This window comes from Nothoprocta perdicaria, unplaced genomic scaffold (assembly GCF_003342845.1).
Source record: "Nothoprocta perdicaria isolate Ctin4 unplaced genomic scaffold, notPer1 scaffold_1, whole genome shotgun sequence".
NCBI classification, from domain to species: Eukaryota; Metazoa; Chordata; class Aves; order Tinamiformes; family Tinamidae; genus Nothoprocta; species Nothoprocta perdicaria.
The window spans coordinates 13,627,465-13,643,122 of NW_020454093.1; the positions used below are offsets into that span (position 1 = coordinate 13,627,465).

Genomic DNA, 15,658 nt, shown 5'->3' on the forward strand with positions numbered 1-15,658 from the left:
GCGGGAGCGCGGAGCGGGAGCGCGGGCGGCGGCGCCGCCGAACCCGGGGGCGCGGGGAGAGCGGAGGCTCCGCGGCGGGGCTGGACCGGAGGCTGCGTTTTGTGCTCAGCTCCTTCTGGCAGGTTGGCTCCGGGACTGAGCGGGCGGTAAATACTGACCCCATTTTATTTTGTTTTATTTTATTTTGTTTTGTTTTATATTATCCCTTATTTTATTTTATTTTATTTTATTTTATTTTATTTTATTTTATTTATTTTATTTTATTTTATTTTATTTTATTTTATTTTATTTTATTTTATTTTGTCTTATTTTGTCTTATTTTGTCTTATTTTATTTTGTCTTATTTTGCCTTATCCCTTATTTTATTTTATTGTGTTTTGTTTATTTTTCCCCTTATTTTGTTGTATTTTATTTTCCCCGCTCAGTAGCCACTTCTCATAAAGGGGGCTGCAGGACAGAGCCCCTTGTGTGCCAGGGCAGATCCCAGTYGCACTGTGCACCTTGTCTCTTGGCGCTGTGACAGCTCCACGCGTCTGCGTTGCGTGATGGCACCTCTAATGTGCTGAGTTTGGGCAGGAAAAAGAGCTCCCTAAGCCTGTGAGGTGGTCGCAGAAAGATCTTATCTTGTTAAAATTCCACGTGTTAAGTAAATGGGAACTGGGCATATTGGAGCCTTGGTGCTGCTCCAGTAAGAACTGGTGATAAATATGGATCGATATGTATATATTTTTTTAACTGCAATCATCTGCAGATTGCTATAAATGGGAACAGAGTAACAGATAAATACTGTAGTCATCCAGTGCTGGGCAGAGTTTGGCTTGGAGCTGTTGGGTAGGAATTGTCAGTTTGATTTTCTTGCGGAGACTTTTGCATTGATAATCTCCATYGCAAAACTATATTTTTTTCCTGTTCCTTAACCAAGCTGGTCATATCCCATCGAATTCCCATCAGGGAATCATGGGCATAGGTAGCTCTGTGCTGTCCCTAAAACCTTGCTTGTTGTAAAGTTAGGGAATTCAACTAGTCTTTGACAGCCCACCTGGAGGTCTATTCTGCCCTTTTTTTCCCTTGCTATAAAAGAATTCTTTGAATTCTTGTTAAATCCTTAGTTCAGCTCTGTAGAATGAACGCAGACTGTTAATCGACTTAGCAGCTTTGGTAGCTGTGAGGGAGATTAAGATCTGTTCCCTGCCATTTCCCCCCTTGAATTAGCATGTAGTGGAAACTGCGTTGTTTGATATAGGTCCATCAATGCACGTGTGCTTTATAAATAAAGCTTGGCAGGTCCTCCTGGGACGAATGCTTGCATTCTCCAGTCTGCAAAAAGCCTCTGCTTGTCCTTAGCTTCCCAGCTATTGTATGTATGATTTTGCTGATAAAGGTAAGGACTGATTTCTGTATGTTTTTAGTGATAAAGGAAGGCATGCGCTTCTCGAATCGGGCCCCCCGGTGAATCAAGGTCCAAGCACAAATTGTGTTTGGTAAGAGCAGGGTTGGGAGCACAAGGAGCGGGTCTGCGGAGGAGCCTGYCGTGTTGGCAGCCTGTCCTGCTGTCCAGGTTATGTGACCTGGTTCGAGAGGAGCCCCGAGCACCTCCTGAGAGGCCGGTTGGGGCAGCTGAGGGAGGAAAGCTGCTGTCAGCAGACTGCAGCTCTGCGGGGATCTGTATCTAAGCTGGAAAATGCTGCAGAAGTCCACAAATCAAAAGCTTAAAAATTGCGAACAGTGAGCTGCTTTGGATTACAGCTTTGAGGCAGCAGGCAAATCACCAAGGTTTGTTAGGTTCGCCTTTCTGTTTCCTCGGTCTTTGCGTCCTTTCATCTTATCACTGTTTCACAGTGATTGGGCATTTTATCAGCATTATTAAGTGATAGCAGTTTCCATTGTGCGCTTTCCAAACAGACCTTTTTATTCCCTGACAGCACCCAGTGGCAAGTAGGTGAGATTGTATCAAATCCCGCTACAGGTGTGCTGAGGAAAGGGAGAGACATAACCTTGATGCATTCTCACAGACTTGCCTGAAATTGAGGATCCATRCATGAAGAGCCATCTGGGTGGAGAGGCTCTCCAAGAAAGGGGGATAAACTTGTTTTTGCAGGTGATAAAGCTGCTRCTCTAACACAGAATTCACAGGGCTTTAATTTTCAAGTGCTCAATGAGTTAGGCTCTGTTGCCCTAAGGTCACATCACTTTCAAGATCCTGTGCAGCCCAGATAGAGTCTAAGGGCTTTAGTAACATTAATAAAATGGTCTGAATTTATAAATGTCGCATATGTAACAGTAGAATAGCACATAAATCCATTACCAGCGTTTCTCCTGGAGCCTGGTTGTGTTGTTTTATCCAAAGGGAGACTGGCAATAAGTTTTGTGGCATGAGAGAAGATGATGTATTTAAGCACARGGCTAAATGCATATTGGTAAGAACCAAAGGTGAAAGATGGAGCCATTCTTCAAGAACAGTATCTGACAGTATTAAACAATCGAGACTTTTGCAAATACTGATTCCATCTTGTAGCATGCAAGGCATTGCCAAGGCTGATGCAAATGGATTATATTTTTCTGTAAATGACTCAGTAGATGATGTGACCAGGTACATGAGGTCCTTTTCCAGCCTTGTTTTGCGCTAGTGTTCAGAGGAATGCAGAGGATGATAAATTCACCTATTGCTGATGTGTGATCTAAAGAGTGATGATATATTTGTTAAATGAAAACAAAAATGATCTGATACATTTTAAATGACTGTTATTTTGTAATGAGCTTTTCTATAGCTGTTGAAATGGAGATTTTGGATAATGGAAGAGAAAACAGAAAAATAAGTAGACTTTCGGTAATTAGTTTGTTCTGCTTTAAATAATATTTATAAAAAAATATTATTATTATTAATAATAATAGATCTAGGAAACTGTTATAATAAAAAAATACTAGAAATCCTGGATTCAGATACTGATACTGAAATACAGAGATGATTCAAGGGAAGGGATATTATTTAGTAGCASAATGAGAAAGGCCTGACAGTGGGGTTTAAAGATACTTTGGTGGGTGAAAGGCTTGAGAGTCAAAGGCAGGTTATGTCTGGCTGCCTTTCAGAGGAGATGCCACAGCTCCGAGTGAGGTGCCAACTGGCGTGCACGAAGCAAAGGAGAACCAGTAGGAAAGTTGGTTTATCCTCTTATCATCATTACTATCCAGAAATTAGTTGAAATGCTTTCATGTTCTGTTGCATCTTTTCCCCCGAGAACTGGTTATGAATACTCTGTGAGAGTGGAATATTGAATTTCTGTCTTAAACATAAGAAAAAGAGTCTGCTTCCTTCTGGGAGTGGACTGAGTGATGATAGTGCTGTGGGCCCCATGGCTGGTTTATGKATTTCATTCCATAAACTGCTCCATGTAGGAGACACCGCTAACTTCAGGCACGGCCTGGAAGCTGGGCTCCCTCGCTGCCAGCAGTGTCCTCTCACAAGGACGAGGCCACAAGGACAGAGTCACGCTCTGAGTCAGGCTTTACTTCAGCCATGGACAGAAATGCCGTCTGCAGAGAGGCTTGGGAAGGAGCCTTCCCAACTGCTCTGCTGCCTGTTTTGGGAAGTACCAGGGTGGTCGGGGATGTTTCCAGCTCCTGGATATCCTCGTGCTCTACCTGTGGCACTGCTGTAGAGCATCAAAACTTCTTCTATTTCCTGACTGTGTCTTTGACCACAAGCAGTGGCTCCTGTTCTGTCTGCGGAGGTTAGTTCTTTGGAATGAGTGTGATGTGATCTGCACCTGTGTTATTGGCAGGCAAGGGATCAACTTCTTTGTGGGTCTCAAGCATTTAGACATTAGGCAGGTGTCTGGCTGGCCCTGCCAAGGCTGAGGCTGTCTGCATCTGCATGCAGATGCCTCCAGAATTTTATCATCACGCCCTCGTTCTTTTTTTTTCTTTTTTTTTTTTTCCCCATTAATCCTAAGCTGCAGCTAAATATGATTTTGAAACATTTTTGGTTTAGACTTAAGTGTCTAAAGTTCTAGTTTTAGTTTTATAGGTCCTTGAAGGTCTGCATGGATCCCTTCCAGAGTTATTAACATGGCAATGATAGAGGTCATATAAATTCCTAGATGGCAAGAACTGCTTCCTTGGAGGCGGAGTGGGGGGCTAGGATACCAGCCACCGGGCAAGCACCGCAGTTCCCGTGTGCTTTGACTGCCTCGCTAATTTGAAGATGGACAGATAACGATATCTGGGGGTTCTGAAACAACTGAGCAGAACACCAAAGGAGTGTTTTTCATACGTACCACCAGTCTTTGCTGATCATTGCTGCCCTCCCTCCTTTGGAAGTTTTGTAATTTTTCTAAATTTATGAGAGTTTTGTAATTCTTAACTTTACAGATTGTTGGAGCCCTTCTGTTGTGCTGCTGCAAGGCCCTTGCACTTCTGCAGCAACCAGAGACTCCTGGCATGTGCTTTGCCATTTTGCCGCTGTCTTCCTTTCCCTGCTGCTCCCTCTGGAATCACTCCTGATAGTGGGTTTTACTGCAAGCATGTGCCTGAACTAAATATAACTGTTAGCCCTTCGGTGTGAATGTTGGTCAGGGTGTAAGGTTTTGAAGGGCATATGTCTGCCCTCCCCATTCCACGTGCTGCCTGGAGCTGGCACTGGAGCAATGTCAAAGACGGTTGCTACAACAGCAGCAGCTTTGCCAGGCAGAGAACTGCTGAGCTGTCAGCTCTTGCATCCAAATTATGCCTTTTACCTCAGGGAGCACAAGTTATAAAAGCATGTGTCATGGAAACAGGGGCAGCGCCATGCCAATTCCTTGCTCTTTCTCCTTCTGCTTCACTCCCCACCATGCCAAAACTCAGACCTGCAGAAGAGGCTGCAGGAGGGGACGGGCAGCCCAGGTTGCAGCTGGTGGAGGGCAGCACTTGCGTGCAGGATGGCTCCCCTCACCTGGGCCACAGGTTATCAGGGAGCACAGGTTTCTTTCTCACCTGTAAAGCTGCTTCCTCCAGAGCAGGAGTGCAGACTTGCAGCCAGCCTCATGCAGCTGAAATTCCCTGAAATCTGGGGAAACTACAAGAGGGCTTTCTTTGAATTACTCTTATGTGGTCGCTGTCTTCCAGGCCAGCCAAAAAACTTCACTGATACAGTAATGTCGGTTAGAAAATTACTGTTTTTTATTTTATTTTTGTGACTAACATACCGGTTTCATCAGCTAATATAGTTTACTAGCATTTGTAGCATTTTGATGATACAGTCAAAATACTTTCTTTCAGAATATATGTATATTCCTAAAATAGAGAAACGTATTTGTGCTTGCTCAATACCTATAGCTGTACTCGTAATAGTTTTGTAATATCAACTGAATCTTGATATCAAAGTACTGTAGTAGTTTGTAGTGCATAATCATGAAGTCTCTATAAAGCAATTTGTATTTGCATTGGGTTTGTTTTAGTTCATAAAGACTGACTTAGAAATACACTGAAATACTCCTKATGTTTAACTTTGAACAACTCATGTAGTAGTGACAAGTGGTAGTGAGGATGCAGGTATCAGAGATGGTTGAGGACAGTCGCTGTTGTYGTTCAGGCTAAAATACACCTTGGATTTGTTTCTGGGCCTCTGCCATCTAAGCTAGTTTTGCTGCTTAAGTGCATCAGTTCCTTTCTTCCAAGAAGAAATGCAGGCAGGGCTGACTGCATAGCATGGATAAAGGTCTATTCTGGATGGCCTGAACATGGGTCATGGCAGGCTTGACTAGCACCATGAGGGAGGCAAGCTAGCTCTATCCCAGCTGATTTTATACCCTTGAATGTCCCTCATGTTGTGCCCTTGGGCATGCAACACAGTTGCAACCTAACTTTAGAAATAACTTTCTCKTTAATTAGAGCACTTTGAACTGAAAAACCACACAAAAAATTGTCTTGGAGCCACATAGTGATGTGGACTAGTACCTGTGAAATGGTTGCTGGGTTAATCCATACCTGGCCATATTGGTCCCAACCAGTGTGAAGGCAAAACTGTCATCTGTCTTTAGGCTGRGGTAAAATTTACCTCTTTATTAAAGTTTACTAGCAGCATGGGCATCTCTGATATGTGTCATTTATGTACAAGCTACATTTAAAATTACTTACATGTGTGAGAGTTGCCCTGCACATCCCAAATATATCTCAAAAAAAAATCTCTGGTATCTCAAAAATCCCATAGGAGAGGGAGATCTGGCCCTGTATCTGCTCAGTGGGCAGGTAGTTGGCTTTTGGGGCTGCCTGCTGATGTTTGACCTAGCCCTGTAGCCCTGCTTCCTTTCAGATCAAGATTTAAGTGATGACCAAGAAGCTCTTGTGCCAGGACAGCTCAGCTGCTCATCATGTGATGTAACCCTGCTTGTATGGCTGACCATGGACGTGTCCTTCTTGAACTGTGTGATCTAATGGGCCCGTCTTAGCTATAAAATCAGTGAGGACAGAGCTACAAATAACTTTCTCAAATAATTGGTGTTAATAATACCACAGGGCAAAAACACTGCCTAAGTCAGATGAACTTCAGAGGAGAATTATAGTGGTCAGTATTATAGTTGGGACTTCTGCAGGCTCCGAAGCCCAAAGGTGCATATAAGCTGCACCTTGCAGCTTATGCATTCCAGCTACTACTAATTTTCATAATATGTCATATTTTGGATCAAGTTCAACACTCTGGCAAAAGAGATGCTTGACCTGCAAGGTTTTACAGCCAGTCTAGAGCTAAAACTAAGGAGACAAATTGTTAATATTTAATCCTAGGGAGAGAAACTCTAACTTATTTATGTTGTAGACTTCACTGTTGTCTTGAGTAATATGTAACAGGGCTCAAAATACTGTGTGTGTGATGTGGACATAAATGTTGAATGCTTTTTTTTTTTCACTTTGGTTAGAGTTTCTGCCTGTTCTGAGGATAAAAATATCTGTTCCCTGGAGACTACCTGTTCCTCTTCCTTTGCCACTCCTTCCCCTGGCTCTGTACTCCCACAAAGGTCATGGCTATGAGAAATCTTTAGTATGCCAGGCTCTAGGCACGTAACTCATAATTCATCTGCTAGAATAATATTGTCACAGTTCCCAATATAGAAAAGTCTTCTCCTCTGTTTTAAATGTGATTGATCTATTTCTTTTTTGAACTACTAGACAATTTCAAAAAAGTTGTTTTTGACCAAATATTWCATAGTATTTATGATAGGATTAATATTAATCCTAAAATTAACATTATATCCTCTGTATATTATCTTCCATCAGCATTAAAACATTGTTTCATTAAAGATCCATTGGATTTTCATGCTAGTTTAGTCTGACATTGATATAAAGTGAACCCAAGAATAATCTGGCAAGTCTTGCATTGAGCCCTGTTTAGAAATCCTGTCGGAATACATCTAGTCTTACCTTTAAGATTTCAAGCAGTTCATCCTATCCTTTACAAACTTCRCCAATACTTTATCAGTTGTACATTTAAAAGTATGCACTTTCAGTTTTAGCTTAGATTTACTGCAGGCCATCGAGTCTTCCTTGAATCTTTATGTCGACTATGTTAAAATCCTTTCCCCATGTAGGTAGTTGAAGACTGCAGTCGAGGAACCTCATTAAACTAAATACTCGCATTGTTTTAGGCTTTGCAACAACAGACTGGCTCCCAGACCTGGACTGCTCTACTCCATTTGGTTCTGCATATGAATKAATTTTGTACTGGATTAAACCATTTCTATTGCTAATTTTTTTTTCTCTTGCATTATTAAATCTTTTTTTTTGCTTTACCTTCCCCACAGAGATTAAATTGTGAAGACTCCTATTTTCAGTAGCTTTTATACATTTACTTGATTGAGCTGTGATAGCTCAATCAATTTGAAGGTTTTCCATCTCCTTCCCATATTTTAACTAATGAGAGGTCTGGCTGGTGTTAACTTACAATTAACATGTCCTTGAGAAAAACACAAGTTTTTGTTTATTATCCTTTTGCCCTACTGTATTTTTAATTGCTAATCAACATGTAACTGGATTGGAGATGGATTTGGGCAGTGATTATTACAGGCTAGGGGAGCAAGCGCTCAGTGTTATGGTAACTACTTGTAAAATTAGGTTGTTAACAGTCTTTKAGCAAAATAGCGTTATTTTTCCCTTCTGCATGTTGAACAGAGAAGATATATGTTTAATTGCGCAGCTTTTCTGAGATAGCCACATTGATTATAATGCATCTTTTAATTTTAGGTACTGAACATGACTCCCACYGTTCAGTTCTCCTGTACTGAAGAGTAAGGACTGAGCCCATCACAGGCTCTTGCAGCTGGGTTCCTGCCAAGAACGGCAAATGTAAGCTTATGCATGACTTATGAGATAGTCATATATTTACAGGTTTGCAGATTCAAGAGCAGTATGTGCATGTGTGTGGTTACTGAGGTTTATTATCTTACATAAATCAGTTGCACAGTTGCAAACAGCATTCCAGGGCTTTGGAATACGTGCTCTGCAGTGGGCATGGGTGATTYCTGATAGTGTTACCAGGCTTTCCGTGCGATGTGTGGAGTAAGATGCTACAGTCCAAACCTGTGCTCATGACTTTATACCTGAATACTTTAAGCTTGACCTAATGCCTTTACTAAGAATTCAACAAGTATTGCTAATAACCTTCTCCAGCTGATCTCTTCTTACAAATATGCATTGATCTTTACATTGTTAATGATATTTGAGTGTTTTGGKTTTTTTACTTTCTCATTTTTTAAATATATCTTTGAGATACTTGTCACTTACATTCCTGGTACTTATATGGATCTCTGGTCTTTCTAATCTCTTCTGTAGCTCATAAAATTTTCCATGTATATTGTTCTAAAGTCAAATATTTATGCCCTGAGGCACACACGAGATCTAGTGTGTAGCTGTTTAGTATGCAAGCCTGCAGAACTGGGAAAAGCAGAGTAAGCTCCAAAGGCATTTGAGGTGCTGTTTTTAAATGGTACGTTCTAAGAACTTGATTTCTGGTGAGATTAGCAAAAGATTTTGCAGAAGGGCATTTCACCGAAGAAAAAATAAAAAGTGAGATGTTGGCTGTTCACACCATCAAATTTGCAGTAGTTTTGCTAGAGGTTTTGCAGATCTCTGGAATTAGAAACTAAGAAGTGTTTTGCCTTATGAGTCAAGCATTATGTATTTGACAGGACCTGATGAAGTATACAAAGAACAAAAATATTCCTAAGTGGGGTGGGGAGGAAGAGACACAGAGACTGAAACAGAAGCTGAAAATGAAGCAGAATGTGTCTTATAATTGTATCAATTAACTTTATCTTCCGTGCAGAGTTCGGTTTCCCCTCGCCCCCGTCGTGTCCCCCGTGTGCCCGGCCACCTCGCTGGGCTGCCMCCAGGGAGAGCATTGGGAATTGCCGCACGTCCCTTGTTCCCACAGGGAGCCTGGCTCAGCACTTTGGAAACAATAGCTGCTTCAGTGCTGGGCCCCGAAACAAAAACGCTGAGCGTACCAGCAGCAATGCATGAAAAATGTGATGAGCAGCCTTCCACCACAAAGAGGTTTCCATGCCAGTGTGTAGGTCCTGAGGATTTATTGCAGGGAGAAGCTAATCAGCAAGAAGTCCTTTTTTTTTTTTTTTTTTGGTACATCATCTGCCAACCCAGTACTTCGAGAAGTAAACTGTGAGATTTACTAATAATAGCAGGAAGGAAGAACCCTGTTAAACAAAGAGAGCAAAGCTGGAATGATTTCTGTGTGTAAAATTCAAGGATGTTTTTCCTCCCCAGTGCACACCCCTGTTTTTCTATTCGTCCTTCAGAAAGTGGAAAAAAGCCATCTCTAATAGAAGAATCTTGCTTTCAAGGGAGGATTGAGGGAAAAGAGGCAGGTTGCAAAGGTTTTAATGATTGCCATATGAAAATGATGTGAAGATGTGGAATGAATGGCAGCTACAGCTTTGAAAATCTTTTTTTTTTTTTTTTTTTTTTTTTTTACTTTTTTTTTGAATCAGGTCAGGAGAAACTTGTGGAACCAACTCACTGTGCCCTATTAGTAGCAGTCTCAATTTTCTATGAGCTGCTTTCAGTTTTAAATGAGCTGCAGCAGCATCATTAGCCTTACAGCTGCTGATGCCTCAGTGCTTGCTAGTGTGTTGCTTGCAGGCCTTCAGTTCACTGRTTTTACTCACTTCTAAACCAACTGGCTCAAGGGCTCAAGAATATTGTTTGATTTTACAGGAACAAAAATGCTACATTTTTGATCAAGAAACTTTCTAATTTGAATAATTCTAATCAACAGACAAGATGTAGTCTTCTTGTTTGAAGTATTCAAAACAAAATTTAGGAATTTCCTAGAATATTCACTCTGTGGACTGAGGGATCTCAGTTGGTGTTGCATAGATTTGAGGTCCTCTTGCAAGAGTGGAAAGCAAAATTTCAACTTTTCTATATGCTTTTAGTTTTAAAACTAAAGATTATGCCTAAATTGAATAGTCAGCCTAAATTATTTGACATGGAAAAATAGGTGAGAATTTAATTGTAAACTATGAACATCTTTTACCTTTGACATTATAGTCAATGACTTCATTTGGAACAATAAAGCTAAGGACTTGCTGTATGCTAGTAGAAAACTGGGGACGACATCTAGGAGTTCATTAAAACTGAATTGCCAAGGACATCTTTGCCCCAAGGGCGCCAAAGTTTTTAAGAGGGATAGAAAGCAGAGCTCAGATGGAGCTGTGTATTTTGACCAGTAGTTGTGCCTGGGTACACGCATGCATAAGTGCAGCAGTTAATATTTATTCTTTACAGCGTGGCAGTCGTCTCTCTCTCAAGTCCCCTGAAATTCATTAGGAAAGAAACCGCCTCCAGTGTATTTCAGTTGCACGAGTCAATATTTGTATTTCTGAGTACTTAAAATAAATCCCCACACTTTGCTGCCTTAAAAGGAGGAAATGCATGTATAAGTTGAGAAGGAGAGGTTGGAGAGGGATAAGATAYGTCTGAAAAAGTATGTATGAAAGAATAACAGTTCTCAATGCCAAATCATGTAATGGTGCCTGGGCAGGCTGGTTCTGATAATGTCATCCTGCACTGGAGACTCCCCTTGTTTGGTGAGGTTGGGGGAGCAATGGCAGCACCTMAATGCCAGCTGGGGAGTGAAGGGAGAGGAAGGCCGTCAGTCACCCAAACACAAAGGTAGCTTAGATATAGTGACATGGCGTTATATGTCTTCATGTGACATGCTGGGCACTCATTAAGGGTGGAAATACAGCAGGGCATGAAGGCTTTTAAAATCACAAGATTAATACGAGAGGAATTTAATCAGAAAATATAGATCTGTAGTTTCAGGAATTACTCATTCGCCCGATTACTAAAAAATCAATTTATTTCTCGTAAATGGTTCGTTTCTTAAAGACTTCTTAAACATTCTCGCTAAAAGGGTATTGCATAACCGTTGCTCGTAATTATCAATATATTATTTAATGTGAAAACCACGGTTCAGCATTTGATCTATTTATATGCTCTTTGTATCTATGAAGCCAGACTTGCTTTGGTTCATTGCACCTTAAAAATAGTTCAAATACCATTGGTTTCACTGTAAACAAAGAATGATTCTAACCCCTAAAATCATTGTCAGTTGTTTTAAAAAAAAAACAAAAACAACAAAAAAAAACCACTTGGAATTGCTTCAATAGTTACTAGTGTTCTCTTATAAAACTAAATAGGCTTTTCCTGTGATGCAACGAAGATTAAAGGTCACATAGTTCAAAATAAATCTTTGCACATTACCAGATTAAGAAAAAATGAAATGTTTCATTAATTAGGCCAACTCCTTTAACCGTTCGTGATGAGGTACAAACTGAAGGGAGGCTGCAGAGACAGGATTATATGGATATATGACTTACCCAAAGAAATGCGCTTTTTTTCTTGCAGAGCTGTTTGCAGAGCTTGAATGAGGGTGGTCTAAGCTTTGAACTTCGCATTGAGTAAAACACAACTGACAATGTGGGCAAATAAAATTTCCTCTAAAGATATGCTATCTTGAGAACTTCCAACAATCCTATCATTACCAAGAGATGATACATGTTTTTGGAATTTTGGATTTGCATTTTGTTTCAGTTACATATTAATAAAATGAAGTAGTATGCTAGAGAAAAGGGAAAGCTTATCTGCATAATTCCACTTGAATCTAGGTTTATACATTGCAAAAAAAGTATGGATATATATGTTTATATTTTTTGTCTGATTATGGAAAAGGTGCATTGGATGGCCATAGCATTCTGGGTAAGTTGCTTTTGTTGTATATTTGGAGTAATCTGACTTATGTGTCTTTGGTCAGTGTACCTGTTCCATGCTATGCTGCAAAGTGCAAGAATTCAAGGAAGTGTCACCATGAGGTCACCAAATTCAGGAAATGTGTGTAGCTATATCAGATTTTTGCAAATGCATATGTTGAATCCTTTACCTTATTGCAGTGTTAATTTGGCAGTTGTACTAAGGGTCAAAATCCTGAATGGGTTAAAACAATAGTGTGTAAATGRCTCCTAGCAATTTCCTTCTGTTGCACAGCACAATGGCTGAGARGATAAAAACTTCTCATTTGGCCCATAGTGTCCCTTAACCTTCACCCCTCTGCTTTGTTCTTTGTTAAGATGATTAGGTGTTTTCCATCTGTACCTTTATGGGAGAAGAATTTCTGCTTGTTAATTCGAGCTGACTTCCTAAGGAAGTCAGGCATATCTGATAATACTTTGCCTGTCCTCTTACCCCGGCAATAACCTTTGAACACATTGCCCAGGTCCAGTTCACTCGGAACGAGGAGCTGAGCTCTCAAAATACAATGTTTTACAAACTTTATGGAAAACTGCAGCTGGGTGGAGAGACCCCACKGAGGATAAAGGTTGTGAAGTGAAACCAGCCCACACTCAACTGTGATCCAGAGCTCTCCAGCCTGAATGCTCTGAGGTCTGATGAGACTTGGAGGGTGAGCGCCAATCTCTATTTGGCTAACATGTAACAGCAATAAGGCACGAACAAGCTGTCAGTTGTCCCCAAACATATTTAATCTATTTTTGGTAATAGTAGGATTGTGTTTTTCAGCAGAGCGTGTTTTCTATTGTTCCCATCTGGAGAGCAGGACTCTTTGCATGGTAGTGATGGATGTGCTTGTGTTTTTCTAGGTTCTTGGTGTCTAATGGGGTTGGACAGAGACTTCCAAGCTCAAGAGTTAGGCAATCAATTTTCCATTGAAAATGTCTTTGTACTTCTGAAGATGTCACCCTGGGAACCTCGGATGCAGTCGCTAGTTTGAGGATTGCTCTTGTGTGATGTATTCCGGGCAAGGTGTGGCAAATGATTCCAGTAAGACTAACACTTTCCAATTTGGAATATGCATTTATTGAAAGCAGGAAAAAATCAGTGAAAACAAAAGAAACAATGTGCAAAATACATAAAAAAAAAAAAGTCTACAGTGTCTGTCTTTTGCCATTTCATATACTGCATCACTCTTCAGCATCACTTTTTTCTTTCTAGGCCTGGCAGAGCTATCAAGCTTCCTGTTAAGCCACTCCATATTTTTGATTGTTTTTCTTTTTGCTAACACCGTGAGTAACCTGAAGGAGCCTTGCAGTGTACTTCCCAAATGCTTTTCAGGATTGTAACATTGGCTATATTTAAGGTCTTTGACTAATGCTCCTCTGAATCTTTGCATTTCTCTCCATAGGCAGATGTTAGGCTCCCTGGTTTGTGTATGTGTATGTGCACTGCGCTGTCCACCATGTACTGCTGGTGCTTTCCTAAAAGTGCCCATGAGCTCTATGGTACCTGGCTACACAGACTAGTAGTGATTACACAGATTTCTTGYGCAAACCTCTCTTATCAATGGCCTGTATGTATTCTGTGGGCAGCACCCTCCCCACATCAGCAGCCCCCCCAGATGAGAAACCCTCTTTCCAAGAGATTTGTTACCTGCTTGTGCCGGGTGAGGCTCCTTTCTCATGCTTACTGCTGCCTGAAAGTATTTGCCAGCCAACACAGTCTGCAGTTTGCCTGTTTGTCGGGTAAGTTGTCCTGGGATCTGTGAGAGCTGCTCCTGAGCGTGCATCTCTCTCCGTGTTGGTAAAGCCTATCACCAAGTGCTTGGCTTTGGAGATGATCTTCATGGCCAGGAGCTTCCCAAAGGAAGCTGTGAAAGGCTCGGTCCTGCAGCACGGTTTCTGTGGGGCACCCTGCGATCCCACCTCACCTCRGCGAGCAGAAGCAGCCCCGGCTGCCGCAAGGTCGCGGTGGCTCCCCAGCCTCAGCGGGACCGCGCTCCTGTCAGGCAGCTGGAGGAAACCAGGAGCAGGGAGTTTTCCTACTCGCRTTTGGCAGAGAGAAAGCAGGCTGCCGCAAAGGACGGAAAATCTGCCCCCGTGCACTCGTGCTTATTTATTGTGTAATATCTCAACACTCTCTTTTTRTTTCCTTTTTCTCTCGTGCACATCAAGAGGGTGTGCTGGTGCAGGTAGGCAGCTTGGCTTGTTTTGTCTGTAAGAGAAATAGCTGATTTTTAAATTAATTCCTCAACATTGGGGAGAGCCAGACTCCTGCATARAGTTCATTTTTCATTTTTCTTTTTTCTTTTTTTAATTTTTTTGTGTTCGTGCATGATTCATGTCCTGCTTATCTTTTATAACCTGGAATGCTGCCATGTTATAAAACAGAGAGGGAAAGCGYGCATTTAGATGACTAAAGAGAGACTCTTGTCTCTAGTTGGGGAATTTTTTTAAGGAGATTGAAGAATGTATTCTATTGAAAAACAGCCAAAAACCTCGAATATGTCTTACTAAGTCTACTTTCATTTTTACCCTACTCAGTTAACTTTAGAGTCAAAGATGAACAGCTGTGGGGTCAGAAAAGCGCTTCTGCAGAATACCATTCATCTTCTTGCTCCTATGGTCATTGTCTTTACTGTCAGCTCTGCTGGCAAATTGCTTTGTTTCCCAGAAATGCATACTTCTGGCATGGGCTTTCGGTTAGGGGAATTTTTGGAAGCTTTCTATTGGCAATAATAGGATGTGTAACTTGATATATGAATTTTTTTTATGAGTTTCGGAGTGTTTTCTCTCACTCTCAAATTCAGAGCAACATCTTTGTTTTGAAAAGAGGGCCAAGGCTAAGGAGAATGAGCATTCTCTAATGATAAGCAGAATAAATTTTACTTGAACAATAACCTCCTGATTCTGGCACATATTCTGCACTTGCATTCCTGGCTGGCATCACCTGGGATGATAGCTGTTCAGGATCCCTGAAAAAGCAGCTTGGCATCAGTCTCTTCAGTTTTTGGTGCTGTGCTTTGTGGTCCTTTTCCTTGAGATCTTCTCATGTTCCATTTGATGGTAAATTAGTCTGATGCAGAGGAAAAGCAAATAATAAGTTGTAACTTGAGAGAATGTACTGAAAAAACAGATTTCTTCTTCTTCTATATTTAATATTTCTTCTGTTTTAATAGCTATACTTTTAGTGGTTTCATGGTCTCATCAGGTATCTTTTTTGTATAAGTAGAGCTTTTAATTTTTTTAGGTATCTGCTTGTGGGGCACAAAATAAGCATGAAAAGTGTGGCCATGGATTTGCAGTTCATAGGCTTTTAAACCAGATCTGGAGGGTTGTGATTGACAGATAAGACTGCCAGCAGAAAGCAGGCCAGAGAG

At 41.1% G+C, this 15,658-nt stretch overlaps 1 protein-coding gene across 3 annotated transcripts in view; it reads left to right on the top strand.

Annotated features, from left to right (window-relative positions):
* Window positions 1–15,658, top strand: part of LIFR (LIF receptor alpha) — a 49,593-nt gene that overhangs the window by 639 nt on the left and 33,296 nt on the right. Inside the window, exons 1-2 of one of the 3 annotated variants that reach the window (XM_026037894.1) lie at window positions 106–122; window positions 8,212–8,313. The gene's annotated coding sequence lies outside the window, so the exon portion shown is untranslated. Of the gene's footprint in view, window positions 1–105; window positions 123–3,713; window positions 3,729–8,211; window positions 8,314–15,658 lie in introns of those variants that run through there. The other 2 variants (XM_026037900.1, XM_026037886.1) reach the window with 2 other exon arrangements.